The sequence below is a fragment of the Condylura cristata genome, unplaced genomic scaffold (assembly GCF_000260355.1).
Source record: "Condylura cristata isolate star-nosed mole 26May11 unplaced genomic scaffold, ConCri1.0 scaffold00017, whole genome shotgun sequence".
In the NCBI taxonomy this organism is placed as follows: Eukaryota; Metazoa; Chordata; class Mammalia; order Eulipotyphla; family Talpidae; genus Condylura; species Condylura cristata.
The window spans coordinates 15,126,186-15,151,391 of record NW_004567118.1 but is presented as its reverse complement, the minus strand read 5'-3'; the positions used below and the strand labels follow the sequence as shown (position 1 = coordinate 15,151,391).

Genomic DNA, 25,206 nt, shown 5'->3' with positions numbered 1-25,206 from the left:
GCTCTCTTGCTCTCTTGCTCTCTCGCTCTCTCTCTCCCTCCCATCACTCACTGTTGGTGGAAGAAGAGGCAACTACCATGATGTGAAGACACTCAAGCAGCCCTCTGGAGAGTCTGAGGGGAGGAACTGAAGCCCTGTAAGAACCAGCAAGAAACTGAGACTTCCTGCTAACAGCCATGTGAGCAAACTATCTTGGCAGTATGTTGTCTAGTCCCACTGATTCTTAAAATGGCTGCAGCCCCAACTGACACCTGACATGCAATCTCATGATACATCTTCAGTCAGAACATGGAGCTAAACCCTTCTGAATTCCTGACCCACAGAAACTATGAAAAAAGAAATATTTGTTGTCTTAAGCCACCAGGTTTAGGATAATTTGCTATGCAGTAATAGATAACTAACATACTATGTCTAGGGAAATTCGAGTTATTCAAGTTCTATACAAACATTAAAACCAAACCAAAAAAAACAATTTTTTCTTAAATTCTAAAAATTACAACATGGTATCCTTGTCAAACACATACACAAAAAAGTCAGACTCTAAAGAAATCATACAGTTGATTGCATCAGTTTAAAGTTCAAAACAGGCAAAACTAATCTACAGTGAATGGAATAGAAACTGGGGTTCTCTAGGAGGATGTTGGTGAGTGAGGGTACAGACAGGACATCTGGGCTGTTAGTGGGAAGAGTTGCTTTGTAATTTATTGAGCTACAGTGATGATGTAGTAAAAAGACATTGAACTTATTATTTTAATGGCTCTAGAGTCTTCCATTGGATAGAACTTTAATTGTTTCTCATTGATTAGGCATTTACATTAAGCATAGCTTTTTATTCCTATTTCAGTGCTGCACCAAACAAACATGCAGTATATCTTTAAGATACATTTCTGGGCCCTCCCTTGTGGCACAGCAGGTTAAAGACAGTACTAGGAAGCTAAGGCCACTTCAGCACGATTTCGACCCCCTGCAAGGGAGGTGATCCCTATGGCGTGGCAGACCTCTCCTGACCGGTTGCGGCTCCCCTCAGCAGTGTATTTCGGTTAATCTGCCTGTTCTGCTCCCCACTCTGTCTCTGGTGAAACTTCTCATCGCCTCTAAACCTCTAGCCTGTATCTTAGTTCTGTATGCATAAATAAATAAATCTTTAAAAAGAAAGATACATTTCTAGGGCCTTTCTGGTGGCCTAGGGATAAAGTGTTAACACTTTCACCACTACAGCCTCAGTTTCATCCCTGGCCAGGAAGGTGACCCACATATGGCACAGCAGACCTCTCCTGTCTTGCCTGATGCTCCCCTTCCAATAAATCTGCCTGCTCTGCTTCCCATTCACTCCCCACTCACTCCCCACTCTGGTCTACGTCCCAGTTCTTACACACACACACACACACACACACACACACACACACACACAAAGATACATTTCTAGTAGAGGAACTAATGCTTTAAAAGAAAAAAAATTGTAAAGATTGATGGGTATTATCATATAATCCTGTCCAAAAAATGCTATACCAATTTGCATTTTTACCAACAGGAAATGGTTTCTTGATTCCATAACCTGAATATTTAGGAATGGTCTTTTAATATTTCTGGCTATAGGTGGAACATTCTCTTACTGCTGCATTCTTTGGTACTTTAAAATTATTGAAGTTGAAAACTTTACCTGTTGTGAAGCATTGCTTTAGTATTTATTATGAGCTGCTAATTTACGTTTTTTCCTCCTTCTTCCCCTCTAGGGAGTGGTTGATTTCATATATTTATATATGAAATATATATACTTCACATATACATATATATTTCATATGTTAAACATATGCACACATTGTTTAATATACACACACATATAACATATATAATCTAACCTTTTATCAAATGGTATGAAATATTTTCCTTTGTCATTTGAAATTGGCCTTCATTTTAGCCATGCAAGAAATAGTTTAAATTTTTATGTGGTCTGTTTTTTGTTTTAAATGTTTTCTAGTATCTTGCAGGATTTGAAATAGGCGAGTTTTTCAGAATTTGTCTTGTCTTGACCATTTTGTATCAGTTTTTCCTGGAACACAGTGTACTTTCTTGATGTTCCAGAAGAGATCAAGGTACTATCAGACATGTCCTGCCCACACATTCTGGGCTAGCCTCCCAGACACTGGGCTGGAGCAAATAAGACAAGTGGCCTTGCTCCTCAAGGCCTTCATGAATGCCTCTTTGATACTGCCCCTGAAGCCTTTGAAATGGGTCAAGGCAGAACTTTCATTTTTATTCAATAGCCACCTTATATTCTACATGACAAGTCACACTTTACTGCTCAGTTATATTTTCAAGCCTAGTTTATTAGGTGACACCACCCAATGACACCAGGCCATCTATTTTTTCAACCATCTATTTTTAAAAGGCCAAACACTGGAAATTTAATAGAATGATCACTTTACCTTGTATTTTAAGAAAATTTGCTGTGCCCTCTCCCCCCCAAGTGAATCGCCTCTTTTTTACTCCCAAAGAAGCATTAAAATCCTCGTATTTCCCTTTCCCAATTCTTTTGATTCAGAGTTGGAGTTGGAGAGGTCACATTCAGTGCCAGCTTATTTGACAACTGCAGCTCTCTTCATCAGCTATTAGACCCATGTGGTTCCTTCAATTCCTCCAGGGATTTTCCAATTCTGTACTCTTCCTGAGTTAAAGATAAATACATGACCCTGTTTCAGCACATTCTCCTTGTCCAGAAAACTTCATTTCCTAAGCAATATTGATTTTTCATAAGCTAGTAGGGGTCTAAATCAATGGTCTAGGAACCAAATGTTGACTATAACACAATTTTCATTGTCGGGGAAAGAGAGAAGAAATAAGGAAAAGGGAAATTGTTTCAGATTCAGATTTGCTACCTGTCCTTTTTTTATATATACATTTAAAAAATTATTTCATTAATGAAATCAATGATAACTCAAACAAAAATACAGGTAAGGAGTGCTGGCTTATGGACATAAAGACCCCCCCCACGTGCCAGGAAGCTCAGCTAGCCCCACGATGACCTGAAGACACTTTCCATCCTCCAAATTGCTTTAGAACCAAAGCTTAAGAAATTACTTAAGGGGGCCCTCTCTGGTGGTGTAATGAGGTAAAGCCCAGCACTATGAAGCTACCTGCAGCCACTGCAGCACAAATTTGATCCCTGGCCAGGAAAGTGACCCACATGGTATAGCAGACCTCTCCTGCCTCACCCACTGCTCCCCTCGGCAGTGTACTTCAGTACATCCTCCTATCCTGATTCCCACTCTGTCTCTGGTGAATTCTCTCACCTGCTGTACCTCTGGCCTATACCCCACTTCTTATATGCATAAAAATTAAAAAAAAATTTTAAAAGAAGTTACTTAAGCATATTTGATTTTGACAATGAACTTAAAGTATAATTCATTTTCCTTTCCCCCAAAAGATGAGCTGGAGAAGACACAAAGGATTCACAGGAAGACTTTATGTCCTGGGAAACAAAGTATCTGATCGTATATATTTGTTTTAAAAAATTTGATAATGACAAGTTTTATGTATAAATCCTTTTTAAAAGGTCATTTTTTCATTTTTATACATGTTCACGTATAAACAATATATATGTATGTGTGTATACATATATATATATATCAGGTTTATTTTTTTAAAGATTTATTTATCTATGCATAAATAAGAAATTGGGTGGAGCCAGAGATGCAGGGGGAGATAGAGTGGAGAGCAGCACAGGAAGCTGCACTGAAATACACTGCTGAGGGGAGCAGTAGGTGAGACAGGAGAGGTCTGTCATATGGGTCACTTCCCTGGCTGACAGCTGGCAGTAGCTTAATAGCACCATGTCTTTAACCCATATGCCACCAGAAAGGCCCTAAAACTCAATTTTTATTCATCTTCCTTTACATAAACTCTATGTTTTAAGTGGAGGTAACTACTGATTTTTTCCTCTAATCACAGGCAGTTTTGTTACCAATTTGACTCTCCATTGAGAACTGAATACAGTTAAAAACCTCAATATAGCACAGAGATGAAAACCTCAGATTAACATCCCATTTAGGGTCTCATGGGTTATTCAAAGAGTCATTTGCCTACTCAGCATAGATCACAGCTTCACTAAAACAAGGCAAGGAGGACTCTGAAGACCTTGAAAAAGTTCTGATGTCTAAGACATTAACCACTGCGCCATGTTACTATTAATGTGATATTCTTACACAGGGCTTAATTTTTCTTTTCAGAAAACACTGATTTTCTTAGTAACATTTAACTTCTTAAAAGTATCAGTTTGGGCCCTCCCTGGTGGCGCAGTGAGTTAAAGCACAGCACTGAGAAGCTAAAGCCACTTCCACATGAGTTGATCCCGCCTGCCCTGGAGGTGACCACGTGGCGTGGCAGACCTCCCACCTCCCCCACTCCCCCTCAGCAGGGTACTTCGTCGTTGATCTGCCTGTTCTGCTCCCCATTCTATGGTGAAATCTTTCACCGCCCCTGCACCTCTGGCCTGTACCCCAGTTCTGTATGCACTAATAAATAAAACCTTTAAAATAAAAAGTATCATAGTTCTTTGACTCTTAGAGACCTGGTAAATTTAGACAACTAACCAAAAAAAAAGAAGTCAAAAGTATGTATCTTTATCCATAGCCTCCAAAGTGCAGGGCTTTCTTATAGCCTCAAATAAGCACCCTATTTCACTTTTCTTTTTCTTTCTTATTTACGTAATTAATTTTTTGAAGTACCATTGTTTAAGTTCCTTCTGGTGTTTTGACATCTAGGGCCCCTCCCCCACCACCCTCAAAAGTAGTCACTCTAGCACTTCCTGCAATTTTCTTCTTAAACTATTTTGTTGGTTTCTTGTAATTTTTCAGTGAACTTATCCTTTGATTCTTCTTTCTCTGTGAGAAGCTCCTTCCTCCCCTCTATCCTGTCCTGTAAATACACCTTAAAAGGAGGCCAATTCACCTTAATGTGTAACCAAGCACATCACAGTGAAGGCAGCCACCCAGTCACAGTGGGTGGGCAGGTGTTGCAATGTTAAAAAAACAACAACACATGTGCTCCCATGGGGTTTACAAATGAGATGAAAAAATGCACAAAGTGAAGAATGATGTAAAAAAAAAAAAAGAAAAACAAACACATGTGCTTCCAGTTGCTTTCCACCCTGGTAACTTTTCAGGATGTTTACTGTTAATACAGTATCAGGTAATCCAATGGGTTCTAGAAAAGGGATGACACCCACTCCTTTTATGGCTGCTACCAAAGTGCCCTGAACCACATGCCAGAACTCATTAGATGCACTGGAATTTAAACTTTTCCATATTGTCTAAATGTTTTCTTGAATTGTTGATAAAGACTAGTAGTTTTATAAAGGATCAAGTTTGCCCTTTTTCTTGTTATCCCTTTTTTGCCATGGAATTCATGACATTGGCATTGGCTGACATAAACCTCTTGGATAAAACAGCTTGCTCGCACTGTTTCCAGTGAAGGACCCCTGGTTGGGATGGAAGAGCATCAAATGGCTTCCTTTCCTAACACTGGGCAGCAACAGCTGTTTTTGAGAACCCTATGCCAAAACTAGTCAGATTCAGTGTGATGCAAACATAACAGTCCCTCTGTGTTTTGACAGTGTCCCAAAACACCAGGTTTATGTGGGCTCCCTGTGTGTCTCATGTGCCCAGTAGCAACACAGTGCTTGGTGCACTCCACAGCATTTTGAAGGACAAAGACTGATGGATTTCAGCTTTTTTTTTTTTTTAAAGATTTATTTATTTGTGCATACAGAACTGGGGTACAGGCCAGAGACTCAGGGGTGGCGAAAGACTTCACCAGAGACAGAGTGGGGAGCAGAACAGGCAGATGGATGAAGTACACTGCTGAGGGGAGCAGCGGGCGGGTCAGGAGAGGTCTGCCACGCCATGTGGTCACCTCCGGGGCAGGCGGGAATCGAACTCATGCGGAAGTGGTTTCAGCTTCTTAGTGCAGTGCTTTAACCCACTGCGCCACCAGGGAGGGCCGGATTTCAGCTTTTACAGAGACTTTTAGGATCTGGGGGCTCTAACTATTTCCCGACAAGGTAACTCCTCAGTGGTTACACAGTGTGGCCCAGGAGAGTGACCTGGCCAACTGTGGGTCAGGATAGAGGAATCTGCAGACCGTACACTGACTCTTGCTCCCCATGACCCCTTAGTCTGCCAGCTGTGCCTCATGCTGTGAGCCCATTCCAGCTATTCAGAGGATATCATCCATATTTCCCAAAACTCAGTTGGAAAGAAGTTGTGACACTAAGTTTACCATGACCTGAAAAGAAAAATTTACACTGCTTATAAACGTCCACTTCTCCTAGACAATAGCATCTGGACAGCTTTTTTTTAAAAAAGATTTATTTATTTATGCATTTAAGAACTGGGGTACAGGCCAGAAATGTGGGGTGGGGAAGTGGGGGGAGAGTGAGAGGATTCACCAGAGAGAGAATGGGGAGCAGAAAAGGCAGATCTACTGACATATACTGCTGAAGGGAGCAGCAGGTGAGAAAGGAGAGGGCTGCCGTCCCATGTGGGTCATCTCCCTGGCCAAGGATTGAACTTGTGCTGCAGTGGCTGCTGATAACTTCATAGTGCTGTGTCTTAACCCCTTGTGTTACCAGGGAGGGCCTGGACAACTTTTGAAGAGAGGGAGGGTTGCGGTGGGGAGGAGTAAGGGATGGGGAGAGAACTTGCAATGGTTATTCTTAAGACTCAATAATGGGGCTTTTCTTTGCGATCATTAAACCTCCTTCATGGTGAGAGAACACAGTCCACAGTCGTAGTTCATGCACCAGAGGGACCGCAGTGGCAGGGCAAGACTTCTTGGTAAAGACAGCTGTGATGATTTCTGTTTCCTAGACCTGAGCTGTACTGGCCCTTGTTCATGTTTTGGGCCTAGTTCTCAAGGATTGCACTGATTCTGTGCACTAGTGACAACACTATACAAGGCGAGAGAAAGCCTCAAAAGAGTTGATGTCATACAATCAAAAACAGTGATTGATGTTCATTGCATTTCCCAGTTTTTCCTGTAGTATTTATCCCATATATTCAAGTGTTAGATTTGGCCTCCACTCTTTTTTGTGGCTATGATTTCACATATTTACAAAAGGCATAGCACTAAGTGGAGTGTACAGCCTTGTATGACCCACAGTTTCATCTCCACTGCTTCTGCAGCCTTTGCTACTGTGTGTCCCCAGAAGCTTGTTGTTGTTGCTGCTTTACAACTCTACAGTTACTTAGAATTGCATTTCCTGGTTTCCAAGTGAGATTTCCCAATCATGTGATTTTCTAGACTGGTTGAAAAATTTCTCCCCTACTTAATGTTCACATATTTTAAAAGAAAACATAGATGAAATCTTTATGACCCTGAAGTAAACAAAGAGTTCAAGAAAGAACACAAAAGATTAAACAAGGAACAACAAATGATAAGTAGGACTTGATCAAAATTAAACACTTCAGATCTCTGAAAGTCATTATCAAGAAAATGTAAAAGCAAGACATAGATTGGTAGAAAATATTCACAATGCAGGGCCCTCCCTGGTGGCGCAACACTTACAGCACACTGTGAAGCTATCCACAGCCACTGCAACATGAGTTGGATCCCGTCCAGAGAGCTGACCTACATGGCACAGCAGACCTCTCCTATCATGCCCGCTGCTCCCCTCAGCAGTGTGTTTCAGTCTGCCTTTTCTGCTCCTCACTCTGTCTCTGGTGAATCCTCTCACCACTCCTACACCTCTGGTCTGTACCCCAGTTCTGTATGCGTAAATAGATCTTGAAAAGAAAATATTCACAATGCATGATCTTAAAAAAAGACCTACCAAGTCCTCTTACTACTCAATAAGACAAACAGTGCACATTTTTGCATAGGCAAGAGATTTGAACACTTCACCAAAGAGTGACACAAGTGGCCAATAAGCAAATGAAATGATGCTCGAGATCGTTATAGTCATCTAGGAAATGAAAAGTAAATCAGTGAGATATCACTGCATACTCATTAACTGGTTAAATAAAAAAAATTAATAACGCTGATAAGGATACAGAGTAACTGGAATTCACACATACTGCTGGTGGGTATGCAAAGTAGCACACCCCCTTAAGAGTCTGGCTGGTTCTTCTAAGTTAAACTTACACTCACCACACAACCTAGCCACCCCACTTCAAAACATTAACCCTAGACTAACAAAAACAAATGTGCACATTAAGACCTGTACTGAAATATTCACAACTTTATTCAAAATAGTCAAATCTGGGAATAACTGAAACTTCCAAATGAATGAACTAATTGTGGAATAGCCATATAAAGAAATACTTCTTGGAAATTAAATGCAACAAACTACTGAAACACACAACAACACAGTGAATCTCAAAATTATACTAAGTTCAAAAAGCCAGGCACAAAGCACTACACACTTTATTTTTACATTTATGTAGAACTACAGAAAAGGCTAATATAACATAGAGATAGAAAACAGAATAATGGGGATCTGGGACTGACTTCGGGGATTGACTGCACAGGAACATGAGGGAAGTTTTGGAAGGTGTTTGCATGGTGGTTACATGAATGCATACATGAATGAATATGCTACAAGAACTGGAGTACAGGCAAGAGGTGCAGGGGGTGAGAGGATTCACCAGAGAGAGTAGAAAGCAGAACAGGCAGATCTACAGAAATACACTGCTGTCAGGTGCAACAGTGGGTGGGTCAGGAGAGGTTTGCTGCGCCATGTGACTTAGCTCCCAAGCCATGGATCGAACTTGTGCTGCAGTGACTACAGACAGCTTCATAGTGCTGAGTTTTAACCAGCTGCATCACCAGGGAAGGCAGTGCATACATTTTTTTAAACACAGGATTGTTACACTTAAAATGGGTACATTTTGTAGTATTATTTAAAAAAGGATGATTTAAAAAAGAAAGTTAAAACCGGGGGCCATTCTGTTGGCACAAGGAGTTAAGTCTCAGCACTATGAATCTATTGGCAGCCAAGGCAGCATGAGTTCGATCCCCAGCCAGGCAGCTGACCCACATGGCACAGCAGACTTCTCCTGTCTCACCAGCTGCTCCCCTCAGCATTGTATTTTGTTATTCTGGCTGTTCAGCTCTCTACTCTGTCTAAGGTGAGTCCTCTCACCTTCCCCTCTTTCCCCCACCTGTGGCCTATACCCCAGCTCTTGTATGCATAAATAAATAAAATGAATCTTTAAAAAAATTAACACCAAGCCACTTACATTTTTTCTCACTTTCAGATGCTGTTAAGGTTGAATTGTATCTCCCAGAAGATACATTGGAGTCCTGTCTCCCAGTAGTTCAGAGTATTACCCTATTTGGGAAAACGGTCTTTGCAGATACAATTAAGTCAAGGTGAGGGCACAATGTATTAGAGTGGACCTTTATCAATGACTGTTATAATAATAAGAAGAGAAAATTTGAGGGCCTTCCCGGGTGGTGCAATGGATTAGGATGTAGCACGGAAATTTAGCTGTAGCCACTTCAGTACGAGTTCGATTCCCAGCCCCAGAGGTGATCCACATGGCTCGGCAGACCTCTACTGTCCTGCCTGCTGCTCCCTTCAGCAGTGTACTTCATTGATCTACCTACTCTGCTCCCCACTCTGTCTCTGGTGAAGCCTCTGACTGCAGTCCCCTGCGCCTCTGGCCTGTACCCCGGTTCTATATGCATAAAAAAATAAATCTTTATAAAAAAAAAAAGAGGAGGAAATTTGAACAGATACACTGGGAGAACACCATAGAACAAGAGAGGTAAAAACTGGAGTTGAGCTAAGAAGATTGGAGTTGGCAAGAAAGAACCATCCCCTCAAGCCTTCAGAGCATGACTGTCAACAATTTCATTATGGACTGTTATCTTCCAGAACTTGAGAGAAAAAATTTTGATGTTGAAAGACATCAAATTGCAATAGCATCCATAGGAACTTGACACAGGCACTTAGACTTATTTTCATGATGTACTCTTCTACTCCTGTCCTGTTGGAACCTTCCAGGGGTGAGATATGAGGTCAATGAACTTTAAGTCTAAAACCCTCTTCTTAAACCAGTGCGTCCTTGGTGGAGTTCACAGGAACCATCAAACAACTGTCAGCCCAACCTCCGGCCTGGTCTCACATGAACACTTTTGAGGGGCTGTCATCTGAAGTTAGCAGCCTCCTGTTTCTTGGATTCTAATGTCTGTGTTTTCCTTCTTCACATATACCCTAAATTCAACTTCATATGCATCCTAGGTAAGCTGCTTAAGTGTATATCTTTATGTGGAGTTCGGGTTATCATATTTCAAATGTTTATGTGTACCTCCTTACTGCTGGATCATCAAAAATTGTTTCCTTCTCCCAGAGAGATTTTCCCATAATCTATAATTAGTTTTGAATCTCCCATTGCTTTGGGAACATGGGGGTGGGGGGTGGGGACATCATAGTACAATGTCAGAAAGAAATGTCAGTACATTTTGATTTCTAAGTTTAAAAGCTGTTTCTGTATTGTAAAGACAAAAAAAAAAAACAAAAAAACCAAACCATTAAGTAGATGAACCCAGTCAAAAGAGGACCTAACAGGTAGAAACAGAATCGATGACCATTTCTTGCTCCCACAAACACCCTCTCATTCTCACCTTTAGGAGTTAAACCCCAAAGAGAAGAAATGCCAGAGAGAAACAAGCCCATGCATACTGCATCTTAATAAACTGAGATATAATTGGATAGTATCCCTTAAATTGGCAAGATTGTTTTCTGCTTCAGGCATGATAGGGGCTCAGGACTGAGTTGTAGAAAACATTTATATTTTCTGTACAAGCTGCACTTGCAGGGCCTCTTTAAGTTGTGCACACTACATGCTTCACTTACCTTGCTCTAGAACCAGCCTCGTTGCTCTCTTTATTTGCTGCTTTCAGAGGGTATCTTTTAAGGATTTCTGGAATTTGACTTTCTCTGGGGTATTTCCAGCCACTTTGGAGATCATTTGAGTCACATCTGAGAACAGTAACTGACTCCATTGTCAAGACTTGTGGGGTTCCAAACTTCCTTTCTGAAATAGTAACAATTGACAGATCATCTATTTTCCAAGACTAAGTGAAGGGTTTTCTCACATGTCCCTTTCAATTGTAAAATTGAAAAAGTCTTTCTAACAAATCCCTCTCCTTTCTCACCTCCGGATAATCCTAGTCAACCCTCTGCCAATTGTCTATAAAAACTGATTTGTCTTAAAATTTCCTGTAGTCAGACCTTCTTCTGGAATCTCTTCCCCCTCTCTTTTCACATAATTCCTAAAACTGAAGATTCCAAATGCAGATTCTATTTAAATGAAATTTCATAAAACTAAAGGTCAAAATAGTCATTCATTTTTCTTCATATTTTTTCAAGAAGTCACGTGCTCCCCATGGAAGCTTCTACCCACTGTTGTTGATCTGATGTTTTCGATCTCTGAAATCTGCAAGGCTGATGTAGTGACTCAGGGTTCCTGATCTGCAAAGAATGGGATAGCAATGGAAGTATGTCAGTTACATTCTTTTTTTTTTTTTTTTTTAAGATTTATTTATTTGTGCATACAGAACTGGGGTACAGGCCAGAGGCTCAGGGGAGGTGAGAGGCTTCACCAGAGACAGAGTGGGGAGCAGAACAGGCTGATCTACGCAGTACGCTGCTGAGGGGAGCAGCAAACAGGTCAGGAGAGGCCTGCCACACCATGTGTTCACCTCCAGGGCAGGTGGGAACCGAACACATGCGGAAGCGGCTTTAGATTCTCAGTGCTGTGCTTTAACCCGCTGCGCCACCAGGGAGGGCCTAGATTCTTTTGGTTTTAAACATAGAAAGTTATTGCTAAACTTGAAGAAAATAAGAAGCAAAGAGAGGTTGAAGTAACTTACAAACCTTGGGGAAAATGGTGGTCTTTTTGTTTTTGTCATGATTTTTAAATGTACAGGGCCCACCCTGGTGGCACAAGGGGTTAAGGCACAGCACTGTAAAGCTATCAGCAGCCACTGGAGTTTGATCCCCAACCAAGGACCTAATCCATATAGGGTGCAGCAGACCTCTCCTATCTACCCTGCTGCTCCCCTTGGCAGTGTATTTTAGTAGATCTGCCTGCTCTGCTCCCCACTCTGACTCTGCTGAATCCTCTCACTCTTCGACTCCTCGCACCTCTGGCCTATATCCCAGTTCTTGTATGAATGAATAAATAAATCTTTTAAAAAATGTACAATTCAATGGCATAAATTAGAAACACAGTATTGTGCAATCATCTCCACTATTTATTTCCAAAATATTTTCCCCACAGCAAACAAACGATGCCCATTAAGCAATAACTCCTCCTCCTCCCCTCCTCCCAGGGCCTGGTAACCTCTACTCTACTTTCTGTTTCTATGAATTCAATTACTCAAGCTACTGTATTTTAGTGGAATCAAACAATATTTGTTCTTTTGTATTTGACCTATTTCACTTAACATAATGTTTTAAGGTTCATTCATCTTATACCATGTGTCAGAAATATATTCCTTTTTATAACTGAATAGCATTCCATAACCTATCTGCATACTATATTGTTTATTCATTCATCTGTTGATGGACATTGAGCTGCAGAGGTAGTTTTACTTCTCCTGTTCCAATTCATATAACTTAAAAAAATATTTTTCCTGTTTAGATTGCAAAGAAGAATTCACAGAACTTCTCTCTAGAACATTGAGAACATTGCCATAAGCCATCTCCCTTTTGAACTGTTTCTACATATCTTTACTCAAGATCGCAATTCTTGGGAGTTAGAACCTGTACCTGCCCAGGACCACTGGGGGCCAGACCTGTGGGGGATGTCATATGAATTACACAATTTGGTCATACACCTATCCTTTGCCTAGAGAGTGAGTTGCTGCCAGAAGAGGATCCCACAAACAAACCAACAAGCTGCTGTACAGATGCTGGCTTTGTTTTCTTGTTAATTTGGTAGCGATCAGTCAAAAAGTTCAATGTTGGTACACTCCTGTCCACTCTAGGATGATTAGGATTCCTATGAGGAGTAATCTCTATGGATCAAAATGTCAGGACAGAAGAAGGAAGCTCAGACACTCCTAACCAACCAGAAACTGCCTATAATTCTAAGAAGCAGCAGGATGATTAAATTCATCATGTACTAAAACCAGGACCCAAATGATACCCTCGTTTGTACTGTGAACTGGCAACAATTTCTTGCATCCTGAAACAAGATGTAATATTTTTCTTGTCTACTAACAAGTGTCCTCAAAGGGCCTGGTTTCCTCAGAAAGGGCACACCCACTCTGAAACGGGATGTCATCTTTCTAACTTTAGATCATTCCCCAATTAGGCAAGAGTGACTTTTGCAACATGAGGTTTATACATTCTAGTTTGAAATGCCCCCTGGTGGACAGTATAAGAACCAGTTGTAACAAAGTCACTGAGGATCATGTGGCTGAACCTGGGCAAGGGCTGGTGTAATGAAATCTTTCACTCTGGCCCATTCAGCACACAAACTAGCCAAAATAGCCTTGGATACCTTTTCTCCTATCTTTCCTATGTCTCTCCAAATTAATCATGATACAATTATTAAGAGGAAAATATTTAATGTTCCACTTCATGTTATCATGTCGGCCAAGTTGTTAGCTATTGTGATAATAAGGTATTTTGGGAAAGTATATGAATAAAGGTTCAGGTACCAGGCAATAGTGTACATTAGTAATTAGCGTGTCAATTCTTCTTTCCTAAACTACAGAAGTGGAGCTGTGTGAGCAATGGTTTATAGTGGAAGATACACATCATGGGTGACTTTGGAGACTAGGTTATAAAAGGGAGTCATACAGGCCTATTTGGGATCACTCACTCTGGGATCACCCAGTCACCATGTCATAGGGACACTCAAATACCCCTGGGAAAGAACGAAGGAGGAATTATCACCTTTTATTGAAAGAAGCTATGCTCAGACAGATTTTCATCTCAGTTATTGTATGTCTCAATAAGCAGATTTCCATCATTTATTAATATTCTTTATGTGATGAACTGTCACACTTCCCTTCAGTATTTTAGTTATAGTTTCCTTTAGTTCTTTAAATATATTTATATGTATGAAGTTGATTTTTTTTTTTGCCTGATAATTTCAAAATAATCTCCTCATGAACATTTTCTGCTGGCTGTTCTACAGCCAACTACAGTACCTACAGTAGTTGAATTCATAGAAACAGAAAGTAGCCAACAGAAAGTGTTTTATATGTGACATAATCTCAAGGGTTTGTTGTTATTTTTCTTCTCTTTTTGATAATTATCTGTATAGCAATTTCTAAAGACTAGACTGTATTCCCTGCAGTATGTGGCCACTGAATTCTCTATGAGCTTTTTTTTTTTTAAAGATTTATTTATTCATACAGAACTGGGGTACAGGCCAGAGGATGAGAGGGTGAGAGGATTCACCAGGAACAGAGTGGGGAGCAGAGGAGCAGAACAGGCAGATCGACGAAGTACACTGCTGAGGGGAGCAGCGGGCGGGTCAGGAGAGGTCTGCCTCGCCATGTGGATCTTCTCCGGGGCAGGCTGGGATTGAACTCATGCAGAAGTGGCTTAAGTGCTTTAACCCGCTGCGCCACCAGGGAGAGCCCCTCTGTGAGCTTTTTAAAAAAAGTTTTTATTTTTAAGCTAGTGTTTGTAGAAGTCACTCTTCAGTATAATTTAGTGATAAGGCAAAATCATCACATTTTTAAATGCTTCATCTTTATGCGTGCCATCTTTTAGTAAGGGAATCTGTGTGAGAAGCAATGAGGTTCACAAGACTGCCTGTGTTTTAATTTTCTGCTTGCAAAAAAACCTTAAAGTCAGGCAGAAATGAGAGACGGAGACCTTCATGACCATGTCTCTCTGGGGCATGTGCATAGACTTGTAGAGTCACACAGCCTTTTACATCCCTTGGGATATGTGGTCACTTTTGCAGTTCCCAATGATTATCTAGTTAAACTTTCCAATTTATTCTCTTGAATTCCCAGCCTGTCTCTTGCTAGCTTCAGCTAAAAGCAGAGCCTAAGACAACTACAACGTTGCCATCAGATGGCTATTGTTGTAACGCTGCCCTGGAGGTAGGACTTCTTTTCTGCTGAGCTGAGTTCCAGTCAAATCAAACAGCCACACTTCCCAAGAATAGCGATTTTCCAGGCAGCTGCAAACTCAGACAAAATATTGACTGTTCTGGGAATGGCGCTTTTAACCAAGTTCCACAAGAGGTCAGTCCTCTCCACTGACTGCTTGTCTGCCTACCAAGAACCTGAGCTGGGAGGAAGGGTAGACGCAATAGCATTCCATCCACAAGTTAAAATATCACAGAAACCTCTTTGTTGCCAGAGTTTAGTAATTTCTCCTAAATTACTTTGGTTAATTTTCAGAGTTCTAAACAGCCTTCGTTTGTCTTCTTCCTCCTCCACTTTTTCCTTCTTCTCCATCTCCCCCTCCCCTTTCTATTCCTATTTTTTGTGGTAATGAGAGTTCACTGCGGTCCTTACTCTGCCATCCTGGATACCAGTGTCTCGAGGCAAACTCCTTCCGAAACATGGTTCTCACACATCTATGTAATAGAGTCTTCACTTAAAATTTCATCAAACTCAAGGGCAGGTCCTGAGTCTTCATCACATCATGACTTAAGCTTATTCTGATGCAGAATATTTCAGTTATCCTTAAGGTGTATTGCTGCCTTAAATGGAATGTCTAGAAGTTATTGGAAACCACTTCAAAGAGAGCATCAACTAGCCCACTGTGCATAGAAGACTGTTTAGCGATTGCAGCATGTGCAGAGAAGGTGATAACTTGAGAGTGCAAGTTCTCTGTACAGTAGCCCTTGCTGGGATAAATCTCAGCCGACATGCCTGGTGTGTTTTGAATTCATCTAGGATGTATTCTCTATCCATCACTGCTACCTATGGGAAAGGGAGAGCAGTGAGATGAGAGCTGATTTTTTCTAATTCTGGACTTTGCACCTGCCATTAGTAGTAGCAACCAATAATGCCTGTTCTTCAGACCATCTGAATTGCTTCCCTGAGAATAAGTTCACACCATCTCTATGTCATTCATAACCTTACTGCTGAGACATGAATTGCGCCTTTTTTGGGGCCCTAGATGGTAGTCTGACAAAGATATATTTCCTGCCTTTATTGAGTTTTTGTTATCCTCCAAAGGTTGAGTATGAGTAAAAAGAAATACACAACTACTCCTTTATCTCCATGAACTGGTTTAAATAGTCAAAGGGAAATTAACATCAGTGATGACAATGTACATCACTGATGAAGCAATAAAAATGAGACAGATATACTGCAATCATTGAAGGATTTCTGCTGATAATGATCACCTGGAATTCAGTACAAGGAAAAACACTATATTTAGTCCAAGGGAATAGTGCATTTCATTACAATCAAAGAGAATAGTGCGGATTCATGGAAACTAAGACAGGGAAATACTGGCAGATTCCCACTAATACCTAGGAATTGAGAAATAAGATCTCCGAGAAACAACTGTATTTTGGAGGCTTTCTTCTGATATGGCAGATCGACAGTATCTGGAGGCAACTGCAAGGATATTAAGAAAAATAAGGAGGGGCCTCCTTTGTGGCTCAGGGGGTTAAAGTCTTAGTACTATCAAGCTATGGCTAGCCACTGCAGCAAAAAGTGAGAGTTCGATCCCCTGCCAAGGAGCTAACCCCTATATGGTGCAGCAGACTCTCCTGTCTCCCCCGCTGCTCCCCTCAGCAGTATATTTCAGTAGATCCGCTTATTCTGCTCCCCAGTCTGTCTCTGGTGAATCTTCTCACCTCCTGCACCTCTGGCCCACACCCCAGTTTTTGTATACATGAATAAATAAAAACAAATCCTTAAAAAAAGAAAAGAAGGCCCTCCCTGGTGGTGCAGCAGGTTAAATAAAGCACACTAAGAAGCTAAAGCCACTTCTGCATGAGTTCAATTCCCGTCAGCCCCAAAGGTGACCACATGGCGTGGCAGACCTCTCCTGACCCGCCCACTGCACCCCTCAGCAGTGTACTTCGTAGATCTGCCTGTTCTGCTCCCCATTCTGTCTCTGATGAAGCTTCTTGCCGCCCCTGAGCCTCTGGCCTGTACCCCAGCTCTGTATGCACAAATAAATAAATCTTTTTTTAAAAAAAAAAGAAAAGAAAAAGGAAATTATAAAAACAGAAAAACTTAAGAAGGGATCTTTCCCTACTGCTCATGTCATTAAAGCAGATAACTCATCTCTGCTGGCAGAAGTTTCCTTATTCTCAGGGGGCAAATGACTCATTGTATGAGGCAATGACCCTTAGCTTAAAAACAGCCAGAAACTAAGTTGTAAACCTGTATTTGAAGCAGAAGCCTAGCCAAATAGCAAACCAGATACCAAAGATTATTACCTGATGCAGCAATTTGAGCAAACAGTGGGGAAAAAATCCACCAATGTAAACTTCTGGATAAATGACCCTGACTTCCTCTCAAATTCAGTGCATGATGCTAAAATGCCAAATTGATTATTTTAATTCACATAATGAAAGACTTCAACAGCAACTAGGTAAATAGTCAGGGACCCAAGGAAAATAAATGCACAATATTTTTAGTCAATTATCATGTCTATCTAAATCAGAGGTTGGTAAAGTCCAAAGTTTTTCTTAAAGAGCTAGACAAGTAAGCATTTTAGACTTGGTGAGCTAAAAGACATAATCAAAACTATTATGCAGTGCTTATATATATTTGAAAAGTGATCATTAAAACATATAAAACCCATTCTTTGTTTGTGGGATATATAAGAAAAATTGGTTGCAGGTCAGGTATGATCCTGGATTTGCTGATCTATATTATCCTCACTTGAGCATGAATAATAAGTAAATGCATCAGGTCTGCGACTCTTTTATGAAGCATAAAAGAATGAGATAAACATAGCATATATAAGAGATAGACATACTACTATATATAGTCCCTTTTTTATGGTTTCTTTTGACCATCACAGAAATCCAATTCAAAGTAGCTTAAGTCAAAAGAATTATTAGCTCAAGTGACTGAGAACAGGGGTGGGTCAAAGTAGAGGGGCAATGTGCTCTTTTTCTTCTATATCTTTTCTTAGCTTTTTTTCTTTTCTTTTATTAACTGATAATTCTTTTTTTTTAATTTTATTTATTTATGCATACAGAACTGGGGGACAGGCCAGATGTGTAGGAGTGGTGAGAGGATTCACCAGAGACAGAGTGGGGAGCAGAACAGGCAGATTGAAGAACTACACTGCTGAGGGGAGCAGCAGGCAGGACAATAGAGGTCTGCCAAGCCATGTGGGCCACCTCCCTGGCCGGGGATGGAACTGGTGCTGAAGCGACTGTGGCTAGGCTAGCTTGTACTGCTGTGCCTCAACCAGTTGAGGTACCAGGAAAGGCCTCAGCTTTTTTCTATGACTCAGTTACTTTCATTATGCAGATATAAATTCAAAGAAATACGTATCATATTGGAAAGATGGACTAAGTGAAAGATTTGGGAAAAAACAAGTGACTAAAACTGTCCAAGAAAATATGTATAAACACATACCTGAAAGTGATTTAAAAACTAAGAGGAAGCTGCTAATTGTGTAGCCTCTGCCTTTATGAGGGCTTTTGGCTTTTCATGGAGACACATGAAATAGTAGGAGAGAAGAGGAAAGGCACCAACCAAGGGTAAGGAACAAGATTCTCAAGTATTATACTCAAACCCTACAGATCCATTTTAGCAGCACTTATCTTCATAGTGTTCATTATTCTTGGTAGGAGGACAGAAAGGACAACAACACTTCGTTTATTCACGAATGGTGTTTTGAGATCAACTTTGACAAAAGAAGGAAGGGATATGAGGGAGGCAAGAGTGCTCTATAGAGAGTAGTAGAGGTCATAAAACAGAAAGGTCAGACTAGAAAGGGAAGGAAATTGGGTAACAATGAGGCCAATAAGTTGGGGAAAGGACCTATAGATCTGGCCTTCCCTGGTGGCACAACAGGTTGAAGCGCAGCACTATGGGCTGTTCACAGCCACTGCAGCACAAGTTCATCCCCAGCCAGCAGGGGAGGTGACCTCTCCTGGCCCATCCACTGCTTCCCCATAGCAGTGTATTTCAGTGGGTCTGCCTGTTTTGCTCTCCACTCTGCCTCTGGTGAATCCTCTCACCCCTGCACCTCCAGCCTGTACCTCAGTTCTTGTATGCATAAATAAATCTTAAAAAATAAAACCTATAGATCTCTTTTTATTGTCATTCAAACTCAATAAAGTTGGGGCAGGGGAGAACCTATAAGACTTTGTATTATCTAAGAACAGTGGTAGTAAAAGAGCATGGAAGACATGAAAAAAGAGGTGGAGGATAGAGAACAGCCAAGTTCATTGGAGTCAGCAATTTCTAATAGTGGGCCGTTGCTGTTTCTAGTATAGTCATGTGTGAGCCCAGCTGAACTGGAGTGAACACATATGTTATGTGAGTTGAGTAAGTCATGGAAGTATGAATTTACAGGGTTTAGTGGTTCTTCCAAAAGAAATTGAAAATATCAGGTAAGGGGCTAAGTCTCAGCACTATTAAGCTATCAGCAGCCATTGCAATGCGAACTAGATACCTGGTCAGGGAGCTGACACATGCTGCAGCAGACCTCTCTTGCCTTACCTGCTGCTTCCCTCAGCAGTGTATTTCAGTACATCCTCCTGTCCTGCTCCCCACTCTGTCTCTGGTGAATCCTCTCACCCCTCATTCTCCAAACCTCTGACCTACACCCATCTCTTATAATCATAAATAAAATAAACCTTTTTTAAAAAAAGAAATTGAAATTATCATGCTGCTGGCATAATTTGGATTAGAGGTAGACAGGAGCCAGGTTGTACCAATTCTTATAAATGTAAATTAGTAAACATAAACTAATGGAACAACAACAACAAAAAGAAGTAGAAGGATTTTTTTTACCCATCTGAGAGCAGTACTGGTCTGACAATAATGGAAGAGAGAAAAAGATCAAAATTGTCTCCAACCTCTATGAGATGTGAATAATAGACCATGAACCCCAAAACATCAAAAAGATAGTATCAGGAGTAGGAATTTACAATAAAACAAGAAGAGAAGGGGGGGGTTATAGACAAGAATGTGGGGGAGTTTGTTTACAGTGGAAATAAATATCCAAAAGGCACAGTGGAAAAATATTTTAGAGAAGAGAGCAGTGGGAGGATGAGTCAGGAGAGAGAATAAAGGGCACTGGTTTGGATGTAAGTGGGGGAGGAAGAGTGGGAGACAGAAAGGCAGAATGATGACATGCACATATTTGAAGTGAAATACAGAAAAGATAAGTGAATTCAGCTAGCCTCTAGATGAAACTCTAATGTCCTGTTTGGGGATCTCCTTAGATGTTTACATGTAATGAAATCAATCCACTCTCAGGTGAGGCAGAGTAAAATGTGTTCTTTAAGCAAAGACTCTCCTACCCCAGCTCACTGTCCACCATTATCTCTATCAAATCTACCTGCGATTCTGACAGGTCCTCCAACACTCTGCATTTCCTGAACCTTTTCCTACAGATCTAATCTCAATGACATTGTCAATTGTTCCTTGGGGATTTATTTTTGTACCATGAAATTTTTGATTGATTTGTTTCCTCCTCTCTTTACTGTGTGAAAAAACAGGGCTGTCACTAAACACCCTGGATTTCATAAATTGAAGGTCAAGTCCTTTAGGATGTTAAAAAAAAAATAATATAGGGACTTGAATAAGGCCAGTAAACTAGAAGAGCCTTTCCTTACAAGTATAGTCCCCAAAACAGGGCCCAGGATGCATTGCATCTCCAGCAGGAAGGGATGCTGTATTTCCACACAAGCTTCGCAAGTACTCCCAGAACCTATATAGTGGGTTGCAGACCTTTGTCTTGGGGAATCAGACATGAGTTTCACCATGAGCCAGGTACTCTCCAACTTGCCTTTTTCAGTTGTTTGCTGATGAACTTTTTTTGTTGTTGAAATAACTGATTGCTTTTGTTTGCAGTAGACAAGGTTGACAGACCTCAAAGTTGTGAAATTCAATGTACACACTGAATTCGTGGTAAAATGAAATAATTATTTTCACTGTACAATTGGGAAATAGGAAAACATTTTTTAGCTCAAGCAAATTTTTTTTTATTACAAAGTTTATTTTTACATCATTTTGCACATTTTTTTTTCCATCTCGATTGTAATCCCCGCGGGTTTCCCATCACCAGATCACCCCTGTGCCACCACCATAGTCCCGTGCATTTCCCTCCCTTCCCCCCTCACCCCCGTTTTTGATCCCATTCCCCATTCGCCCCCACAGAATGTCTCTGGTATATGGTTGTTCATTATTTTTGTTATTTTCTCGCCTGGTCCATTATACTCCTGCTATGAGTGAAACCATCTGGTATTTTTCTTTCTCTTTCTGGCTTATCTCACTAAGCATGATCTTTTCCAGCTCCATCCAAGTTGCTGCACAAGACATGTGTTTCTCTTTGGTTGCTGAGTAATATTCCATTGTATATATGTACCACATCTTTCTAATCCAGTCATCTACTTTTGGGCATTTGGGCTGCTTCCATGTTTTTCTAATTGTAAATAAAGCAACAATAAACATGGGGGTACAGGTATCTTTTTCAATCAGTGTTTTTGTGTCTTTTGGATAGATACCTAGGAGTGGGATTGCTGGGTCGTAGGGAAGCTCCATGTTTAGCAGCTTGAGGAACCTCCAGACAGTTTTCCATAGTGGTTGTACTAGTTTGCATTCCCACCAGCAGTGCAGGAGAGTTCCTTTTTCTCCACATCCTCGCCAACAATTGTTGTTGCTAGTTGTTTGAAGATGTGCCATTCTCACTGGGGTGAGGTGGTATCTCATTGTGGTTTTAATTTGCATCTCCCTTATTACGAGTGATGTTGAACATTTTTTCATATGCCTGTTGGCCATCTGCATTTCCTCTTTGGAGAAGTGTCTTTTTAGCTCTACTGCCCATTTTTTGATGGGGTTGTTTACTTTATTTTTGAGCTCAAGCAAATTTTTAAGTTCAAATTCTTATGTGTTAGTATTGGCCTTCTAGAACTGTGGTATTAAAGGCCATTGTATAATAGGTCTAGCATGAAATAAGTATAAAACAAATGGCAACCATTATTTTAATTTTTAATCCAACCAAACTAAATTATTTAGGTTTCAGAACAGTACAGTTAAGTAAAAATTATCATTTGGTTACCTATATAAGACTATGAGCATTTGAGTGAAGTAATTATGCTTAAAGCTAATCTTTGTTCAGTTGGTGCCACACCTTAATGCTCACAAGTTCACCTTCCTTGAGATTTGATTATAGAGTAAAAAGAGACAAAGCTTGCCCCAGATGCTATATCCTAGATTCTAGAATCTTAAAATTCATTTATATCAAATAACAGTTCACCTGACCCATTTATTTGGCACATAATCTAAAGTGAATCCACATTACAGTATCCTGAAGAGGCTGTTATGGGAGATGTTTGAGAAAGTAAGAGTTAAACTCTGTGTCTTCAAATTCTACCCTTAATTTTCTGTGTGGCTTGAGCAAATAATTAATTTTTTTCAAGTGCCAGTTTCCTGACAGAAATAATAATAATAGAACTCATATCAAGGCATTATTATAAGGGTTACCTTGAAGTAATACTTGGCACACAATAAATATTGACTTTAATAATAGTAATAACTTTTTTGCAACTTTATATGATCATATAGAATTACAGATGGAGATGGGTGTGGTTTTAGAATCAATTTAGCCAACATCCTTTCAAGACCTTTGTGAAACTGAGACTCAAAATGAGAAACTGAGTTGATGAAGTCATTGTACTTAGCATTTACTATACTATCTCCTTTGATGGTGCCCCAAACTCTGTAAGATAGCTATCATTATTGTCCCAATTTTATAGGTGAGAAACTGAGCTAAGATAACTGAATTCACTTGCCTAAGGTTTCATAGTGGTACATGGTGAGGCAAAATTAGAAACCAGAGTTTCTACTTATAGAGTCCGCAACTCATTAATTCTATGCCATTCTGCTTTTTAAAACTGACTGAATTCCTAAATTTCAACACCAAGACACACAGTCAGTAAGATTTGGGTTTGGAAATTTCCAAAGCAGGTGTTTCTGGTTAGCCACTAAAGAAAAATAGCTTATCAGTATGTCACCTAACTTCCTGGTCAACTTATCTAGATAAATTAATTGATAAATTTTCCTTTAACAAGTAATAAAACAAAGGGACTTTTTGTACATTATTATGAAAAAAGTTAACTGGGGTGGGGGGCATTGAGACTTTGCCTAATATTTTTAGTGCCTTATCCTGTCATTCTCCCCCTGGCTCATAGCTGATGATTTCACTCCAACTTCAGAGAAAATATAGGCCAACTGGCAATAAATTCTTGTATCCTACTGCTCCTCAAATCTACAAACTTACCTGAAATTATTGCCTTTTGTTTACTTTCATAAGGATGAAACTATCCCTTCTAAGGGGATGTTCTCTACATATCAGATTAGCATCAGCAGCAGCACTGAGGTGCTTACTAGAAATGAAATTCTCAGTTTCCATCCTACACTTCCCCAGTCAGAAATGCTGGGTGTTGACTCTAAAACCACACCGGGAAATTCTGAGAATCACTGCTCTCAGTTTACAATTCTCTGCTTTTCCCTCTCAATCTCTTTTTTATCTTTCCTGTCATTAAAAAAAAAAACAAAAAACCCACGGGCCCTCTCTGGTGGTGCAACGGGTAGGGACACAGCACTGCAAGCTAGCAGTAGCCACTTCAGTGCAGGTTGGATCCTTGGCCCCAGAGGTGACCAACATGGTACAGCAGACCTCTCCTGACCTGCCCGCTGCTCCCATCATCAGTATATTTTGTTGATGTGCCTGTTCTGCTCTCCACTCTTGTCTCTGATGAATCCTCTCACCGCCCCTGCACCTCTGGCTTATACTCCATTTCTGTATGCATAAATAAATAAATAAATAAATAAAGAATGCAAATCTACCTTAAAAGAAAAAAACAAACTTGGGCCCTTCCTGGTGGCGCAGTGGGTTAAAGCACAGCACTGAGAAGCTAAAGCCACTTTTGATGAGTTCGATTCCCGCCTGCCCTGGAGGTGACCACATGGCTGGCAGACCTCTCCTGACCCGCCCGCTGCTCCCCTCAGCAGTGTACTTCGTCGATCTGCCTGTTCTGCTCCCCACTCTGTCTCTGGTGAAGCCTCTCGCCGCCCCTGAGCCTCTGGCCTGTACCCCAGTTCTGTATGCATAAATAAATAAATCTTTAAAAAAAAAACTTGTTTCTTCAATATTTAAAAACAAATTATCCTAAGTCTTTTGCTATTTGACTCTCTTCTTCCATTCAGTTTTCTTTAAAAAAAATTATTTTATTTATTTATGCATACAGGAGCTGGGGTGTGGGCCAGAGGTGCAGGGGTGGGTGTGAAAGGATTCACCAGAGACAAAGTGGGGAGCAGAACTGGTGAATCTACTGATATATACTGCTGAGAGGTGCAGCAGTAAAGACAGGAGAGGTCTGCTGCACCATGTGGGTCAGCTTCCTGGTTATGCTGACCTCGACATTGTGCTGCAGTGGCTACTGATAGCTTGATAGTGCTGAGATTTAACCCTTTGTACAACCAGAGAGGCCCCAGACAGTTTTCTTAAATGACCTGTTTATTCAACAATCAGTGTCTATTTGTCATCACCTTTTAACTCACTCCTCATTCCCTATCAGCCTAGGTTTGATCCCTACCCTTAAGTGGAACTTTTGAGGCAAAAGAAACAAGTAACTGCTTATGGATAAATCCAGTGGTGATTTTCAGGCGTATGCTTAGTTGACCTTTCTATAGTATTGGATATTAACCATGTTTGTCTTAAAATTCTTCTCCTTTGACTTTCATACAGGACATTCTTTCCCATCTTCTCCTACCTATCTGACCACTTATTCCCAATCTCTTTCTGGTATTCACCCCTTCCGGACCTAACCAGGATGCTTAGTCTAAAAACAGGATTTTGCAGCCCCAGGATTTCTGATATTTTGGGATGGATAATTCTTTGTTATGGGGTTGTCCTGTGTATTATAAAATATAACATCCCCTGATCTCTATCCAATACAGTAGCAACCCTCTCCCCAAACCATGAAAAACAAAAATGTCCAGATATTATCAAAAGTCTCCTAGTGGGGAAAAAGTGCCTATTGTTGAAAAACACTGATCTAA

At 40.5% G+C, this 25,206-nt stretch overlaps 1 pseudogene; it reads right to left on the bottom strand.

The window, feature by feature from the left end:
• Positions 1 to 5,655, bottom strand: part of LOC105853745 — an 8,255-nt pseudogene extending 2,600 nt beyond the window's left edge.
• Positions 5,656 to 25,206: the final 19,551 nt, after the last annotated feature.